Genomic DNA, 17,847 nt, shown 5'->3' with positions numbered 1-17,847 from the left:
ACTTCTTGGTTGACAGTTCTTTCACTTTGGATATCCTAAGATAATAAAACATTAATTGTGGTCAATTCCCCACTGTCTTCTGCCTCCTAAGTTTCTGATGAGAAATATGCTTACTGAGAATCCCTTGTATGTGATGAGTCACTTCTCTCTTGCTGTTTTCAAGATTCTCTGTCTTAGGGCTTTTCAGAATTTGAGTATGTGTCCCAGTGTGGGTCTCCATGAGTTCGTCTTACTTGGAACTTACTGACCTTCTTGGATGTTTATATTCCTGTCTTTCATCACATTTGGGAAGTTTTTAGCCATTATTTCCTCAAAGATTTTTCCCTATCCTTTCTCTCTTTTTCTTCTAGATCTCCCATAAGGTATATGTCGGTCTTTTGTGTTGTCCAACAGGTTCCTTAGGCTCCGTTTGCTTTTCTTTAATCTTTTTTATGTTCTGTTCCTTAAACCAAATGCTTCTATTGTTTTATCTTCTAGTTTGCTGATTCTTTCTTTTGTCTGCTCAAATCTACCTTTGAGTCCCTCTGGTGAATTTTTCATTTCAGTTATTGTGTTTTCAGCTCCAGAATTTCTATCTCTTTATTGATATTTCCATTTTGTTCATACATCATTTTCTTGATTTTTCTCAAGGTCTTCCTTTAGTTTTTGAGCATATTGAAGACAGTTTTTTTTTTTTAATTTTTTTTCAACGTTTTTATTTATTTTTGGGACAGAGAGAGACAGAGCATGAACGGGGGAGGGGCAGAGAGAGAGGGAGACACAGAATCGGAAACAGGCTCCAGGCTCTGAGCCATCAGCCCAGAGCCTGACGCGGGGCTCGAACTCACGGACCGCGAGATCGTGACCTGGCTGAAGTCGGACGCTTAACCGACTGTGCCACCCAGGCGCCCCAAAGACAGTTGTTTTAAAGTCTTTGTCTAGTATACCTGCCATCAGGGCTTTTTCAGGAATACTTTCTATTGAGTTTTCCTTTGAATTGGCCATATATCCCTGTTTCTATGTATGCTCTGTGATTTTTTGTTGAAAACTAGACATTTGAATCTAATAATGTTGTAAGTCTGGAAATCAGAATCTTCCCCTTCCCCCAAGGTTTACTGTTTCTGGTTATTTTATGGGTTTTTTTCTATTATTGCAGCCTGTCTCTGCACCAAAGATCATCCTTAAACTCTTCTCAGGTCTTTTCTGAGCCTGGGCCTTTCCCTGGGCATGCACAGTCCCTTTCTAACTTTCCCTTGTACGCAAAACTGATCTGAAGGTCTTCGTCCCTAATGTCTGGCTTCCTTCCAGAGAAAGAAATGAAGGAGAAGGGGAGGCGCGGCAGCCCTTTAAATCCTCCGGAAGTCACTTCAGGTAGGAGGGGAAGGGCTTGCCACAATGGCGGAAGCGCAACAACGATGGCTGCCCTCATTTTTTGCACCTCTGTGATCTGCAGCAGCACTTAGCAATCAGGGGGAAGATCCTCGATATTTGCTGGATATTCACTCTGGCTCCCACAAGCCGCGTGCCAGCTGCTCCAGAAACCCACGCACAGGTGACTGACACTGGTCTCGGGGTGGGGGTGGGTAGCTGCTACTGTGCTAAGAGTTGAAACTGACCAAGATCAAGTGCGATTTCCTATCTAAGGCTTCCCCCTGAAAGTTGGAAGCCTTCAATAGACTCCAGAGTTCCAAAATAGTTACATCAGACAGATTTTGCCAGTGTAACCGTTGCTTAGGTGGGGAAACTGATTCCTGATGGTTTCAGCTTTGCCATCTTCCCAGAATCCTCCAGGACGATAACTTTTTGAACGACTGTTCGAAGGATGTGAAGGAGTTGGCCATGTGGACACCTGAGAGAAAAGCCTTCTAGGTAGAGGGAACAGCAAATTCAAAGGCTCAAGGTGGGGGTTGCAGGTTCAGCTGCATGGTTCACTTTGTAAATGTTATTGAATTTTTCACTTCAAATTCGAATTACTCATGGATGGTATATAGGAAAAACAATTAACTTCTGTATATTCACCTTGCATCCTGCGACTTTGCTATAATTGCTGTTAGTTCCAGGATGTTTGTTTCTTTGTTTATTCCATTGATTCTTTGTGATTTTCTATAATCATGTCATCTGTAAACAAAGACAGTTTTATTTCTTCCTTCTCAAACCGTATACTTTATTTCCTTTTCCTGTCTTATTGCATTAGCCAGGACTTTCAGCATGATGTCAAATGGGACTGATGAGGGGGGACATTCTCATCTTGCTTCCAATCACGGCTCACTCGGGTGATATTCATTTTTTCTATGACTCTCCACTCCTGGGAGAGCTGGGCCACCTGACCATACTGATTTGGAGATCTGGATCTGTTCCTGGGCCCCCTGTTTCCTAACAGGAGCCACAGAACACTGGATTTGTAGGTCACAGGACCTGCCATCACACCTGTCTTCTTGGCAGCATTGCCCTAATGTCCTCACTTAGGGACTCCCGTCCACCTGCTGAGTATCGTATTTCCTGAAAACTCAGATCCCTAGTGGCTGACTCCATTCTCGCATAGAACCACAGTGCTGCCTCCTTCTACCTCACCCCTGCTTGCTGGGATCTTCGTATGCTCCTGGATGAAGGTTTTCATTGCCCATCAGTGGTTCTGTCTGCTCAGAAGACATTCATCAGTTGTCTCTCCAAAGGACCTCATCCTTGGGCAAGGCGTCAACAAGGACTCTACAAAACTGGTTATCCTTCATGGAAAGAAGTCCTCGCTCTTTCCAGTTTAAAGAAAAGGTAAGGAAAGTCATTTTAACAATATATACGAGTCATTCCTCACTGCTTAGACTTCCTGTTTATTTTTTTTTTTAATTTTTTTTTCAATGTTTATTTATTTTTGGGACAGAGAGAGACAGAGCATGAGCGGGGGAGGGGCAGAGAGAGAGGGAGACAGAGAATCGGAAACAGGCTCCAGGCTCTGAGCCATCAGCCCAGAGCCCGACGCGGGGCTCGAACTCACGGACCGCGAGATCGTGACCTGGCTGAAGTCGGACGCTCAACCGACTGTGCCACCCAGGCGCCCCTAGACTTCCTGTTTAAATAGGTACTGGTGAGACAAGATTAATCCATCTGTTCATGCACATAGTAACCAACAGCCAAGCCCTCTCTCTGCGCCAGGCTCCACACACGGCATGGGGGATCATTTAACAAACACTCTTCTTTCGCTACCAATGTAGCTGGAATGAGCATGTGCGTGAATATGCAGTGCTTTGGAAATGCAGGGTTTCTTTTCACATCTTCTTCCACTTCTTACCTTCAGAATAAATCTTTAAGTAGAGCATTATCAAATTCTTCACAGATGCAGGCTACACAAAGCATTCTCATTGTCTGTCATAAATATAATATCTTTTAAAATCTCCAACACAACTTCTGGGCATGTTCCCTCTCATAAATCTAGGCTGCCTGTCTCAGATCACATTTTGCTTTTCAAGCAATTTTACAGCTAAATCCTCCCACATAATTTGTAATAGTTTCTTTACAAAGGACATGAAGCTAGCTATGATCCTTTACTGACTTATGTAGCATTTACCACTTTCCTGTTTTTAGAATCCTTATCCCTTTCAAGTGGAATTCTAAAAATATCAGTTAAGCCGCCAACTAATTTCTAATCCTTACTTCTATTAATATTGGCAGAAGGGCAGTTCATCTCCTCGCCTTTGTCCTTCCTTGATTAAGCCATTCTAATCTTTTCCTGACAATTTGATTGGTGACAATATGACCAAGCCTGACTGGAACACCAGGCAAGCGGGGACTCTTGCCTACAGAGGTCCTGAGACCAGCTAAGCTACAGGAAGCCCTTCAAGTAACTCTTCTCTATTTTTCCCTTCCTACCCATTCCTTCTTTGGGTAAGAAACCACGGCTCCTATCCGGGCTAATGCCGGGCTAATATTTTAAAATTTAGATTAATTTCAAATGTTCGCCATCAGCAACCTTCATGGTGCTGAGGTGGTCCTCCAGATTTTGTTAATAGCTTAAACGGTCTTCTAGCAGTGAGGTCACCTGGGCGGACCATGCAACCTCAAGCTTCCCTTGAGTTGGAGAAGTGGAGAAGACTCCTCCGATGAGTGACCCTTCTGCTGAGAATCCAAAGGACTGTGTCGTGGACACTGGGACGCCCCGTCTGGAGTGCTACGTGATGGGCGCTGATTCCCCCAGCTGGATCTCTCTCCGAGGGAGCTTCCCTGGAATAGGGGAACCTTCTCACCCAAAGTTACACTTCTTGAGGGAGCCTGCGCTAACTATCTAGTTGATGCAGGGCTACCCTGGCCCAGGCCCTTTGCCTCAACTTGGGACTACCACGAAAGGACATGCCGGCTCCAGACTCCTAGCACGCACTCTGCTGCAACTATACTGCACTTCACCTTCACCCTCTGCCCTACCCTACTTCCCTCGTGCCCTTATGGGTGTCGTTCATTAAGCTCCTGCGGCAACTCTCTGCCTCAGAGTCCCTTCCCAGGAAATGACAGTTGGTATCGAGAGTAATCACAGGAATCACTCCAATATGGGGCCTTTAAGCTGGATCACCTGCCAGCTGGCAGTGAGGCTGGTGATGAGGACCCTTCCCTGGAGGTCACAGGTTGGGCTCTGATAGTCCTTGGCACATGTAGTGAAACCACTGTTAAAGCTGTTAGTGCTATCCGACTGCAAGACTTACTATAAAGCCACAGTAGCCATGGCAGCCTGGTGTCAGCTAAAAAGCTAAAGAAAAGACATATAGATCAATGGTACAGAACAAAGAACCCGGGAATAGACCACACAAATACAGTCAACTTCTCTCTGACAAAGGAGCGAAGGCAGTTTAATGGAAGAATAGTTTTCTCAGCATATGGTACAGGAATAATCGGATATCTACGTGCAAAAAAATGAATCTAGACACAGACTTCACACCTTTTACAAGAATTTACACAAACTGGCTCATAACTTAAGGCCACCTGGTTGTAAAACCCAAAAGTATAAAACTTCTAGAAGAAAATATGAGAAAATCTAGGTGACCTCGGGTTGGGCGATAAATTCTTAAATACAACACCAAAACCATAATCAGTGAAGAAAGACATTGAGGAACTGGACTTTATGAAAATTAAAAGCTTCTGCTCTGTGAAAATCATGCTAAGAGAATGAAAAGACAAACAGACTGGGAGAAAATATTCACAATATAAGTGATAAAGGGCTTGCATCCAAAATATACAAAGAAGTCTTGGGGTGCCTGGGTGGCTCAGTCGGTTAAATGTCCGACTTCGGCTCAGGTCATGATCTCACAGTTCGTGAGTTCGAGCCCCGCGTCGGGCTCTGTGCTGACAGCTCAGAGCCTGGAGCCTGCTTCAAATTCTGTGTCTCCCTCTCTCTCTGCCCCTCCCCTGCTCATGCTCTGTCTCTCTCTGTCTCGAAAATAAATAAACATTAAAAAAAAAAAAAAACAAAATATACAAAGAAGTCTTAAAATGCAACAAGAAAACAACAACCCAATTTAAAAATGGGCAACAATCTGAACAGACACATCACCAGAGAAGGTGATAAGCACAGGAAAAGAGGCTCGACATCATATGTCACTCAGAAACTGCAAACTAAAAACAATATGCCACGACACAATTATCAGAATGACAAAAATCCAGAACACGTACAGCACTAAATGCTGGTGCAGATACAGAGCAACAGGAAGCCCCACCCACTGCTGGTGCCAGATAGCTAGGCAGTTTCTTGTAAAGCTAAACATGCCCTTACCACGTGAGTAAGGTTACCTTACCATGACACTCCTGAGTACGTACCCAGCTACATGGCAAATGCATGTCCACACAAAATGCCCTTGCCATGTGAGTCGGCCATGACACACCCAGCTACACGGTCAACGTATATCCACACAAAAACCTGCACACAGGTCTACAGGAGCTTTATTCATAATTGCAAAGCTTGGAAGCAACCTGGATGGCCTTCGATAAATGAACTGATAAACTGTGGTCCATTTAGACAATAGAGTATTACTCAGCATTAAAAATAAATGAGCTATTAGGCCACTAGAAGACATGGAGGCACCTTAAATGCATATTAAAAGTGGGGAAAAAAAGCTATTTGAAAAGGCTACACCCAGTATGATTCCAACCATACGATGGTCTGGAAAAGGCAAAACTATGGAGATAGTGAAACAAATCAGTGATTGCCAGGGTTTTCAGAGAGAAGCAGAAGAGGTGAAGCACTGGAACTTTTAGGGCAGAAGCTACTGTGAATGATGTAATGGTGGATACATTTAACAAATGATACATATTTCACAAAACTCCTAGAACCGAACAACATGAAGAGACAACTTTAACTATGGCTTTCGGTTAGTAATAATGTTAGTAATATTGGTTCATTGATTGTAACAAATGTATCTCACTAACGTGAGATAGCAGCAGAAGGGAAAATTGTGCAGAAAAGGGAGTATATGTACTGTCTTCCCAAGTTTTCTGTAGACCTGAAACCATCTTGTAAGATGAAATCTACTAATTAAGAAAAATTCTTAACAATGGTAAACTGGTATGGGCTACCGGTGGAAGGCATGGCATTAGCCGGTGCATTTGGGAATTGTGGGCGAGTTGTAAGGATCAGGATGCCAGGACGGGGTGATTGTTGCTGGATGCTATCAATGCCCTGGAGGAAGATAATGAAAGTTGGTTAATCTCCAACTCAAGGTCAAGTGTGGACATCCCCAGGGCTTTTCTGGCGGCACACAGACAGACCTCACATCTTGCAGGAGGAATTGAGAGTCAGGCCCAAGACTTAATGATATGGATAGCAGAGCGCTGGAAAAGGCTGAATTCTCAACGCCAGAAAATCTCCTATGCCAAGGTCAGGGCCCGAACTAGAAGGAGGGGGACCCTGAAACAACTAGGACCCTGGGAACAACTAGGTTGATACACTCAAAAATCTTTGAACCCCAGGTCCTTCTGAATGCTCTGGGCTCTCAGCAGTGACCTACTCCACCCTGTCAAAGGCTACAGCCCCCACCTTCCCTCCCGGCTGTCAGCTGATATGAAAGTTCAAGTTGCAATATAATCCAGCCAAGGAGGAGCTGGGCCTGGCCAAGGAAGAAAGAGATTGTATCCTGAAGTTGCTGCATGACCTAGCCAAGATGTACCACCTGGATATGCTGAATCAAGGGGCAGAATGTCAGATGGGATAAGGGAGGATTTATCAACGGAGAAACACTTTCCCAGGACACAGGATTTAATGCACTGGGAGGCAGTGCTAATTTGCACCCAAGAAGATCCTTGGGAAGTTTGGAAAAAGTGATGACTCACACACTCGTTGAAACATAAATGTCATATGTACTGTGGCAAACGGTGAAGGAGTCAAGTCTCAGAGAAGTGGGCACGCTAATGCGGATATACCTAGTAAGGCTGGAAACAAGACACGAGCCAACCACGTTTCACAGAAGGGCTCGGAGACATTCTGTTTACCAGATCAGTGGGGACTGGGAAGCTGGGGGCACCAGCATCGATGAGGAGCTCAGCAGTGTCTGTAAGCCAGAGGGGGCAACAGCAGATGCTGTCATAGAACGGCCTCCCTTACAGCAACAGGGATATCAGGATCCCAGAATGATAGGCGGCGGCGCTTAATCATCAACAGCAAGGGGGGTGCAGTTCTTGTAAGAGCAGCAAAGCTGGAGCACTGAAGAGGGAAGGGGGACCTGCACATACCATGAAGATGGCTGATAAAACACGGTATTCCTAAGGGACAAATAGGCAGCCAAGAAGCTATTACCTAATGATACAACCAAGAGAAGCCAACAATGGATGGCACGGTCTGAGGGAAGCCATCCCAGCCTGAAGTCACAGTCTTTTGCTTCCTTTCCAGACCTGATCTGGTCTCGGACCTGTGCCCCCCAGACTGGGGGAGAAGCTGGGTCTTTATGAGGACGAACGACACAAACCACAGCCAATGCTGTCATGATGCCCCTGGGCCTCCTCCAAAGGAGTCTACCGCTAGTGGTCACCCTCCGGCCACCCCACGCTGAGGAAAGAGGATCACCCAGATATTCCAAGGACTGCGGGAGCCAGGGTCCAGGTTGAACTGAGAGCTGTGTGCTCCATGCCTGTCTCGGCTGAGACCTCTCGCCATCTTCGTAGTCCTTCAGCTTCCCTGGGGACGGTCACCTGGGGGATGCGGAGCAGGGCAACAACAGGCAAGCCCCGGTCCTCATTTCATCAGATCACTTTCCTACAAGACTTGTTTTTCTGTTCTGAGGAGCAAAGGTTGTCTCCATCCTTATGGCCACTGAAAATTTAAAGGGTGGTTTATTCTACTGGTCCTGAGCCTCACAGAAGAAAGGCCGGAGCAGGGCTGTTGTTTTAAAATTTTTTTTTTTCAACGTTTTTATTTATTTTTGGGACAGAGAGAGACAGAACATGAACGGGCGAGGGGCAGAGAGAGAGGGAGACACAGAATCGGAAACAGGCTCCAGGCTCTGAGCCATCAGCCCAGAGCCCGACGCGGGGCTCGAACTCACGGACCGCGAGATCGTGACCCGGCTGAAGCCGGACGCCCAACCGACTGCGCCACCCAGGCGCCCCAGGGCTGTTGTCTTCTCTACAGCCAGGAGAGCGCCATCTCCACGAAGATGCTAAATATGTTAGCGGTACAAGCGCTGGGCGCGCTCCTTTTACATGGCAGTAACAGAACGTTAACAGTCAGGAAAGTCCTTACTCGGAAAACCGAGTTTTTCTTTTAAAACCAAGCTACTGTGATTTTCACACCCAAGTTCACAGCGGCATGATTCACAGCAGCCAACCCAAGCGTCCATCAGCGAGTGAGCTGACGAACAAAACGTGGTCCCTCCACACAATGCAATATTCTTCAGCCGCAGAAAGGAAGGACCGATACCTGCTAGGCGGTGGATGAACCCTGAGGACGTGACACTCGGTGACATAAGCCAGACACAGAGGGACAAGCACCGTGTGATCCCACTCACATGAGGTCCCCGGAGTCAATTCGTAGACACAGAGAGTAGAAGGGTGGGGCCAGGGGCTGGAGGTGGGGATGGGGAGTGAGTGTTTGATGGTGACCGAGCTTCAGTTTTGCAAGATGGAAAAGCCCTAGAGACCATTTGCACAACAACGTGCATGTAGTTACACTACTGTACTGCACACCTAACAACGGTTAAGACACTAGATTGTATGTCACGTGTTTGCTGCCACAATAGAACAAAACCCACGCAGCAGCATGCTGTTGGCATAGTTTCCATGCCTTAGCCCCCGAACAGCAAGTGGCCTGCTTCCCATGTTTACCATGCAGCAAGTGATAACATCACGATCTCTCTTGCCACCACTAAGATGCTCCAGAATTCAGGGTGGCCCCCCCTTCACGGCGCCCCGACTCAGACAACCTGCCTCTGACCCACTCCCGTGAGTGCACACGTGTCAATACACAAACCCAATTTGCTTAGTTGGGAGAAAACCCAGCCTTGGCAACAAAAGTTAGGGTACAGGGTGGGGGTGATCTTGCCAAGGGCACCCCTTTGCAGTCTTCACCCCGTCTCCTAGTTGACGCTAGTTCAATTCAGCTAAAGCCAGTGCTTTCTAATGACGGCAACCGAGTCTCTCGGTGTGCTCCTTATTTACGACACCCACGGGAGTCGAGTAACTGTCAATTACTCTTGCAGGGAAGGAGGTAAAGAACCTTAAGTGTGTTTTATACCTTTACCCTGAAGGAGAATATCAGGTAAAATGGAAAGGAATGGGGTCCTGTGAGCACGATGCTCAATTTCAACGCACTTGTACACACAGCACATAAAGGCCTACCTCCCGACTGATTCTTGCGCCTAGATTCACGGGTTTAGGGAGACTACAGCAGCTTATGGAATCCGTGCCTGCAGCCGACGGCATTCTTACCCATTTCCCTCGTTTCTGCCCGTTTTGCGGAGCCGCACTCTCCTCTTCCTGGGTCTGCTTACATCTCGTGAAAGCGCTGCCGGCTCCAGTTCCCGGTGCGCCCGCTCACCGCCCTGCACCTTCAGACCTCGTCCCTGCTTGGACTTCACGGGAATAGATTTCAATCAAGGAGTTCTTAAGGCGTGCTCCAAGCAAGCCGACGGGAGGCACTCGGACTCGCTGAGTCGATGACAACTGATGTGACACGTCAACGGAAGCACTAAGTGTCAGCACAGGAAAGACAGTTAACTCGACACATGCAAGCTAAGGAGAGGAAAGCGGTCTGGCCTTGCGGCTGACAGAAGAGCCAGCCTGTCGTGGCCATGTGACCTAAGTGGCCCGATCTTCCTCTCCCAGCTCCCTGCGCTCACTGCCTGGGCTGCAAACACCATCCTAGGCCAGAAAATAATTCAGTTGCAGGGAGACCCAATGGAGAATCCAACTGTCTGTGGCCGACGGATACAGGGTCATCGAGTGTGTCCAACCACCCCCTGGCGTGGCCATGCTCGGGGCATCAACGGCCCGGTCAGATCTCCTATTTATAGCACCGTATCCCTGGAGCTCGCCACAAACTGCTCAAAAGCTTTTGGCAAGTCCTCTTCTGCCGTCTCTGGAGTGGAAAGGGCACCTGGGAAGAAAAGGAAGGCGGCCACACGGTGAGCCCCAGCAGGGCCCGGGTTTGGACCATGTGAGGTGCTCCAGCCCATTGGTACACTTCCGCCTCCAAGAGAAGAGCCACCCTGGGTGCCTGGGAGACTTAGTCGGTTGGGCTCCGACTCCTGGTTTCAGCTCAGGTTGTGATCTCGAAGTTCATAAGGTCTAGCCCCATGCTGGGCTCCACGCTGACGGTGCGGAGCCTCCTTGGGACCTCTCTCTCTCTCTCTCTCAAAATAAATAAACTTAAAAAAAAAGAGCAGCCCAAAATGTGAGATTCCCCAACTTCCTCCTCAGCTTAAACTGGAGCCAGTACAGAACTCTAAATTCCTCATTAAATCCATTGGCTTTTGCACGTTGGGGGTGGGTGGGGGGAGCTCCTTTCCTGAAACAGCGAACCACTTATTCCCTTCTGAATCTAACGCAGCGGAGACTGGGGCTGCTCTCAGTGCCTCGGTGACAGGCCCCACTGGCTGCCCAGGAGGGTCCTAATGCGGACTCCGCCCGCTAACAGTGCCTCACGGCCGAACATGGACCCCACCACCAAGCTGCGTTCTGGCCAGGAGCTGCTCACTGAGTGGCCGGAGGTGACCAGCTGAGTGAGGAGACCGTCATGCTGTCTCGCTGGGGAGGTCGGCACCCCTCTGCCTGGGACCCGGAGGCTCGTCGGGAAGGGCCTGCTAATTTATCGCTATAATTAGGATCTGTTTTTATAGTTTCAGTTGCTGGCAGAGAAGGACACAGGAGCTCTTTCCAAAGAATACTCCAGGGGGCCGCTGGTGCTGCCTGGGCCTCGGTGGGGCTGGCAGGGGCTGATGCCCGGGGGGTCTGCACCTGCCCCTTTCTGCCCTCCCTCTCCGAGCACACCCCCCTCCCCCATCTCTTCTTCCCCTCCAGGCACAACTCTCTAGATGCATTCACAGCACTTTTGCAATGGCCACACCAGCCAGGCTCAGCCCGCCATGCGGCCTGACCAGCAGTAACAAAAACACAGGACGACTCCCGGTCTCAGAAGAACAAAGTCTGTATGAACAACGCTGAAAACAGACCTGAGTCCCCCTGGGGAAAGCGTCCAGGGTCGGGCCCTCCATTCGAATCGGACTCATGAAGGCCCTTCATTCGCCGTGGCTGCCGCGCCCTCGTGGTGAGCACTGCCCGCGGCCATCGCTGGGCTCTGCCGGGGAGTCTGCACCCAGCATGCCACGCCCGCACTGCAACCCCCTCTTTCTCTCGCACGTTCACCAAAGTGCTACATCCCTCTCGAAGGCCCAGCTCGCCCACAGCACCAGAGGCCTGCTCCCCGTGCTGCGGACGTCTGCGGGGTCTGGTCCGTATCTCTCACCCTCTTTGTACTGGGGACCCACCGCTCTGGGGTTGAACTGTTTTTTGTTGTTGTTGTTTTCAAATACACGTTGTCTTCACTCTCCAAGCAGCTTCCAGTCTCCAACCTTATGCTTCCCCTGCCCTCCCGACAGTGCCCAGCAAAGTACGTCGTGTGAAGCAGGTCTTCAACAGACCCCCGTCTGGGACCGCCTAACGTCCCTGCTGGGATGAAGGCTGGAGGGCGCGGGTGTCCAGAGGCCCCCCGCCGTCAGCGCCCAGCACTAGGCGTGGCACCCCCAGAGACCCAGAGCCCTCCTTTTCCTCAGGATTGGGCCGCGCGGGACACGGATCTCTCCTCCTCCAGTTCAAACTAATATTCATGGAAAAAAGGACAATGTTGCAGTCCTAGCCAATACGCATAGATTAGAATAATGAACAAAGCTAGCAGCCAACCAGGAGGAGTCATTTCACAAAAACACTGTCGCCGCCTCCAGGATGGAGCTGCCAGGGCGCAGGCGGCTTTAATATTTAATGCAGCGATTCGAGGGGGTAGCGAAGGGGCCTGGCCAGGAATGGAACATCAAGTCAGTGAAATCAGGGTGATTATTACTTATTCAGAACCCACTCAGGAACCAACACAAAGTTGAAAACAAACTGGTGACTTTGCATCGTTGTTAATTCATCCCGGACTAGATTCTTTTCCCTGAGTTCTCGTGGTCCTAAGAGTAGGACCCCGAGACAGTGACCAGATCAGAGCAACCTAAAAATAAAGAACAACACTGTTGAAGCAGAACCGCCACCGATGATGGGGAGTGGGGATAATCACTGCTACCTGAAAAGGACAGCTGTCTTTCCGAGCCGCGCGAGAGCGATGGCCCGGGCACACGCAAAGGCGCAGACGGCGGACGCGAGCATGCCACAGCCGGTTCACAACACGTTTCCATAAAGACTTAAATTCGAAACGAAATGCTGTTTCCTACCTTAACTGCCACGTGCTCCTCTCCATTTCAGTCGGCAGCATGACGCGTCGATACAAGTGATCACGTCCCTGCACGGTGGCACGTCTGTGAATCAAGAGATTTTTACCTGTAGTTATAAAAGTAATGTATACAGCTCACAAGGCACCCACGCCTCCCTCGGCGACTTGAGGGAAAGAGGGAAGATGCAAGCTTGCTTCCCAGTAAGTAACGGGCGCACCCGCCCTTGCCGCTCCGCTCCAAGATACAGCAACAGGCAGGCTTGCAAGAGAAATGAAAATCTTGTTACTGAGCACATGAAGGCAGCTCCGTTTCTAAGTTGTAAATTGACATCACGTAGGCTGACAGAAGAACTGTAAAGCCGGCTCAGAGGCACCTGCCTCCCTCGGCTGGCTCTCCTGAGCAGAACGTTCCCGAAGACAGAGGAGCAAGCCCTGGGAAGCACTGCTAACCAGGCCGCGGTGTCGTGCGTGGTCGCCCGAGGCTCCCCACGGGCCTTACACCGCCCCTGCCCGTCTGCCCTGTCACCCGCTCAAGGAGACCCACGATCAGCGGTGCCGTCCGCCAGGGATATAGCATCACTTCCAGAGGCTCCCAACTCTGACCACCTAGTGGACCCAAAGGTTTCTCGTGGTGGGGAGAGGAGCACGTGGACCCATCTCACGGCCACGGGTGGGTGCCGTGTGCAAATCCCATGTGCCACGTAATACTGGAAGTTAAAGGAAGTCAAGGCATAGCCTTGGATGCGCGGTGGCGCTGGAGACATCATTCTGACAGGACGTTTGAAATGTCCTCACAAGGAGTATTTCTGCCACATTCTCGATGAGGGCTCCCTTTTCTCTTTTTCAATTCTGCATTTGTGTTCCCAGTCACATACAACATTTTACATGGACAAATTACCAACGAGCGGCCCTCGCTCCTCACTGTTGGGCCTCAAGTGCACTGAGCAAAGGGTTCTCCAAGGTCATTTCTGACAATATTTAGAAAGATATTGAAACAGAAGCTCTTACACTGATTTGTTAACAAAGGATGGGGGTAAGCAAGAGCCACGTGACCCAGATTCTGTGATCAAAGGGGTTCCCTATGCTAGGTAACATCACATCACAAAAATACGAGAGGGAAAAAGAGAACATTAGTTTGTCTCTGCTCCTCTCAGCTGCCTCCCATTCTCTGGGGAACCTGAGCGAGAACCTTTTATTCCACAGGGCTTTTGCTTACATAAAATGTGTCGTGAGGCAAATCATAAGCCACGTCTCCTATAGATCGCCTTATGATCACTTTCTGGAATTAAAATCTCTGTCTACCTGACTTTGTGTCTATGAAATATTTACGCTGTGCTCACATGTCTAAGGGAAAACAGTTTGATTTTTCTTGGCAACTTCGACTCAAAGTATCACACCTCCCTCTGTGAGTCTCGGATTCACGGAGCCAAAGCCTTTGCAGAGACCTAAAGACAACGTCGGTTAGAGGACAGAGCACTCCACCTGGCCATCATCTGCAGCAGCGACAGCAGGGTTGGCGACCCCACCCCCACAGGTCTTTGCTCCGAGAACTCCTAGGACAGTCTCCAGTAGGAAAATTGGCCTAAGTGGACTTCACATCACCAGTGTATTCATTATGAGGCCACCATATGCGAACGTGTATGTGGACACTCAGAATTTAAGGACACACATTTCCTTTGCACAAGGCTGCACTGAGACACTTCCTGTTCCTCCCCGAGAGTCCTTATGCTGAAGCCCCGATGTCATCAGAGCATCCCTCTCTGGTTTCGTCACCTGAAGCCACCTGCCTAACATGATGAGGTGCATAAGCACCATCTACAAAGGGTTAAAGGGCACAGTGCTTGTCATCAGGGAGCTGATGGTCTAACACCATGAATAGCACCCCTACGGGAACAGTCACCACAACTGAGCATTAAACAAGTAAATTGCGATACGTACTCCCTCCTTCAGCCTAACATCTGACCTCTGCCACCACCTGATGCCCAGACCTTGTTCCTCTTCAACAGCTGTTTTGCTTCTCCCCTTCTGGACACCTGCTGGGGCTGTACTTCCCAGCCCCCCTGCTTGGGTGTGGGACCGGCTTAGCCAGTGAGCTCCGAAACTCCCAAGCGAGAGGATCTAAGACCAGTGTGAGGCCCCTGTGGCCACCTTTTTTCTTTCCGCCAAGGCAACGAACGAGACTTCCGACATCGATTGCTCTGTTGTCTCAGGGCTTAGAGGTGAGGACAATGTGGAGCAGAGCTTGTGTACACATCGGGGACAGGACACGTGAGAAGGAAATAAACCTCTGTTGTTTTCAACTGCATTGATTTTGGGATTGTCTGTTACACAGCACAGCCCTGAGTATTCTGAATGCTGTACTGTGATAAGGAAGGAACTTTCCCAAAAGTCATAAACATGCACGTAGGTAAACTTTATGCAGGCTTCTCATTCTCATGTGGAATTCAGTAGAGCACCTGGTGCTGCTTGTCACCTGTGGCCTCTCCTCCATGGTACTTTCGCATTCTTTCCCAGTCCTGCTATCGGCTCTTTTCTGTTTCCTCCTCCTCCTGTGACCTACCTGCAGGCCCTCCTTAGGCCACTTCTTGCTCTCTTTTTGGGAGACTTTATCCATTGTCTTGACTTTGAATAGTATTCCAATTCTAATCCAGTGTTCTCTCCGTTCCTATGACTTCTCAAAACCCAGCACGACCCAAACAGGTTTGCCTCATCTCCAAATTGCCATCTTGGTAACCTGCCCATTCTGGCGGCTTCTGCTTTCCCGTGCTTGAACTAGCATGCCTGCTTCTTCTCTGTCCTTCGTGCCCAGTTAGCCAAGAAGTTCTCCTGGTTCTTTTTGGTTTTTAATCTGCTTCCTGAATATATCCCTTTCTTTCCACCTCCACCATACCAGCACCTTCAAGAGTCAGGACTCCAGTAATCCAACCCTGGCATCCTCTCTGAATCCTTCTCAATATATCCTGCAACTCCCTCCCAGATTTGTCTCTGCAAACATCCGTCGTATGGATCAACTCGTTGGGCAGTGTTCTGTCTCTCCTACCAGTCAAATGAAGTTCAGGTTTCTCCTCCTCAAGTTCTAAGTCTTCTGTCTTTATCTAGTGGGCTTGACTTCAAACTTTGTGCTTTACACGTTTGGTCTGTTTCTTTCCCTTTCCCTGAATTGCCAACTCATGATGAATGTTGGACACCTGTTGCTTCTAGATTCCAGCATCCGTCTCCCTTCTTCATCTGGTAATGGCACAATGACTTTGGAGTACTGTCTCTCCCCCATTTCATGTGATTCTGGCAGGGCCATCAGCCAGAGGCCACAGAGTGGACATTTGCTTACGGTGATCTTGTGCCCCAGTTTTCCTATCAGGGTCCTAGGTCATGCCTGTTGTCCCAACAAAACTAATAGCAGCACCCCATGTCTACCCTCAAAAGTGTCTTCAGTTAGGTGCACACGGAGTCACCCTACACATGAACCAAGAAAGCCCATTAGAATCCATCTGTGGGATCATGACATACAGGCTAGGAAAGAGACATTCACTCTGGAGGCCAACCGTAGCCCAGGTTGCTGGCAGCTATGTCTTTGTCACAAGAGGAGGCTGCTCTGTAGCGGAACAGGGAGGCCAGCATTCAGAGGGAAGGATCTTTTCTAAATTCCTGGATCCAGCACATCTCACGTCTAGGAGCCAATAAATTCCCCTTCTGGGAACAATCTAGTTTGAGGTGAATTCTTGTCACCTGCAACCAAAAGATACTCCAGCCCAACTTTTTCAGGCAGACGTTGATCTGGGAAGTTTTTATTCTCTGAATTCTCATCATGATTACAGCCTCTGCCCTGCAGCCTCGTAAGTACAGTGTTTACACCTAACGTCCAGTTGTTTCGGGATGTGGGGCTCTTTTTCTCCAAGATCAAAACTATAAGCTCCTGGGAGAAGACAGGGACCCCATTTAATCTCTTCTCATATTTTCTTGAGGCCAAACAGGGTGCTGTGTACACAGCAGGCACCCAATAAATATTTGTTGAGGATATGAGTCACAAATGGAAAGGTAATATTGACTGTGTGTCTGGGCAGAAGAGAGTGTGTCCGGTGGGAAGGGGGCAGTGGGCCGTCACCCGCTGAACCAGGCTAGGCCCGCAGGGTGGACCAGGAGGGTGCACTTCACCGTCTTTCTTTTGGGGGAAGAGCTTCTCTGCTTCTTTCACCCAGACTCCATGCCTTCACCTTATCCTCTTCAGCCATGTGTCTGACTTCCTCCCCTGCCTCTGGGACCATTCCAGGACAATGGTGACCTCCCCATGACTGACCCTAATGGACACCCCCAGGTTTTGTCTTGTTCTCTGAGAAGCAGGAGCTGGTGAGCCAGTTCTCCCTCTTGAAATATCTGTCTTAGCCTGTCAATGCCTCCCCCTCCTTATCTTCCTCCTGAGTTCTCTGGTTGCTCATTCTCAGTCCAGTTTCCCAGTGCTGGCTTTCCCAAGGCATAGGCCTGCATCCTCTTCTCCACATCTTGTCCCCCCCTAGACAATCTCATCAACACGCTATATGCTGATGACCTGAAACTTTACTTCCCAGGCCAGACCTCTTCTCCGAGTTCCAGATGCATGTATCCGATCACTTATTCACCCACTTTTCTCTTTTGTCTCATAACCGGTATGTCCTGAACTGAAATCATTATTTCCACTTATTGGTAACAGTATTTGTGGTTACCAATAGCAGGAAAAACAACGAAAAATTGCCTCGAACAAGAAGGATGTGTTATCTCACATTACAAGAAATCCAGGGGCAAGGAAGCCACCAGCAGTTCGACAGCACCATCACAACCCAGCTGCTTCCACTTTCTGCTCAGCCAGCTCAGCAGAAGGACCTGGTCCTTAACCTTGGCCCTTCATGTTAGCCAAAAGGCGACTATTCCCAAGCATCCTCAAAATACCTTCCGGAAGTGGGCTTTGTCCTAACGCATACCCCTTTTTTATTAGGGAGAAAATGCTTTCC

At 49.0% G+C, this 17,847-nt stretch overlaps 1 long non-coding RNA gene across 1 annotated transcript in view; it reads right to left on the bottom strand.

Moving 5' to 3' along the window:
* The window catches only part of LOC147572841 (uncharacterized), a 77,663-nt gene that overhangs the window by 52,647 nt on the left and 7,169 nt on the right, over positions 1-17,847 (bottom strand). Inside the window, exon 2 of the long non-coding RNA XR_015245598.1 lies at positions 12,867-12,950. This is a non-coding gene — a long non-coding RNA (uncharacterized LOC147572841). The remainder of the gene's footprint in view (positions 1-12,866; positions 12,951-17,847) is intronic.

Source organism: Puma concolor, chromosome E3, assembly GCF_028749965.1.
Source record: "Puma concolor isolate L17-30 chromosome E3, mPumCon1.1.hap2, whole genome shotgun sequence".
NCBI classification, from domain to species: Eukaryota; Metazoa; Chordata; class Mammalia; order Carnivora; family Felidae; genus Puma; species Puma concolor.
This window is presented reverse-complemented; position numbering and strand designations above follow the sequence as displayed.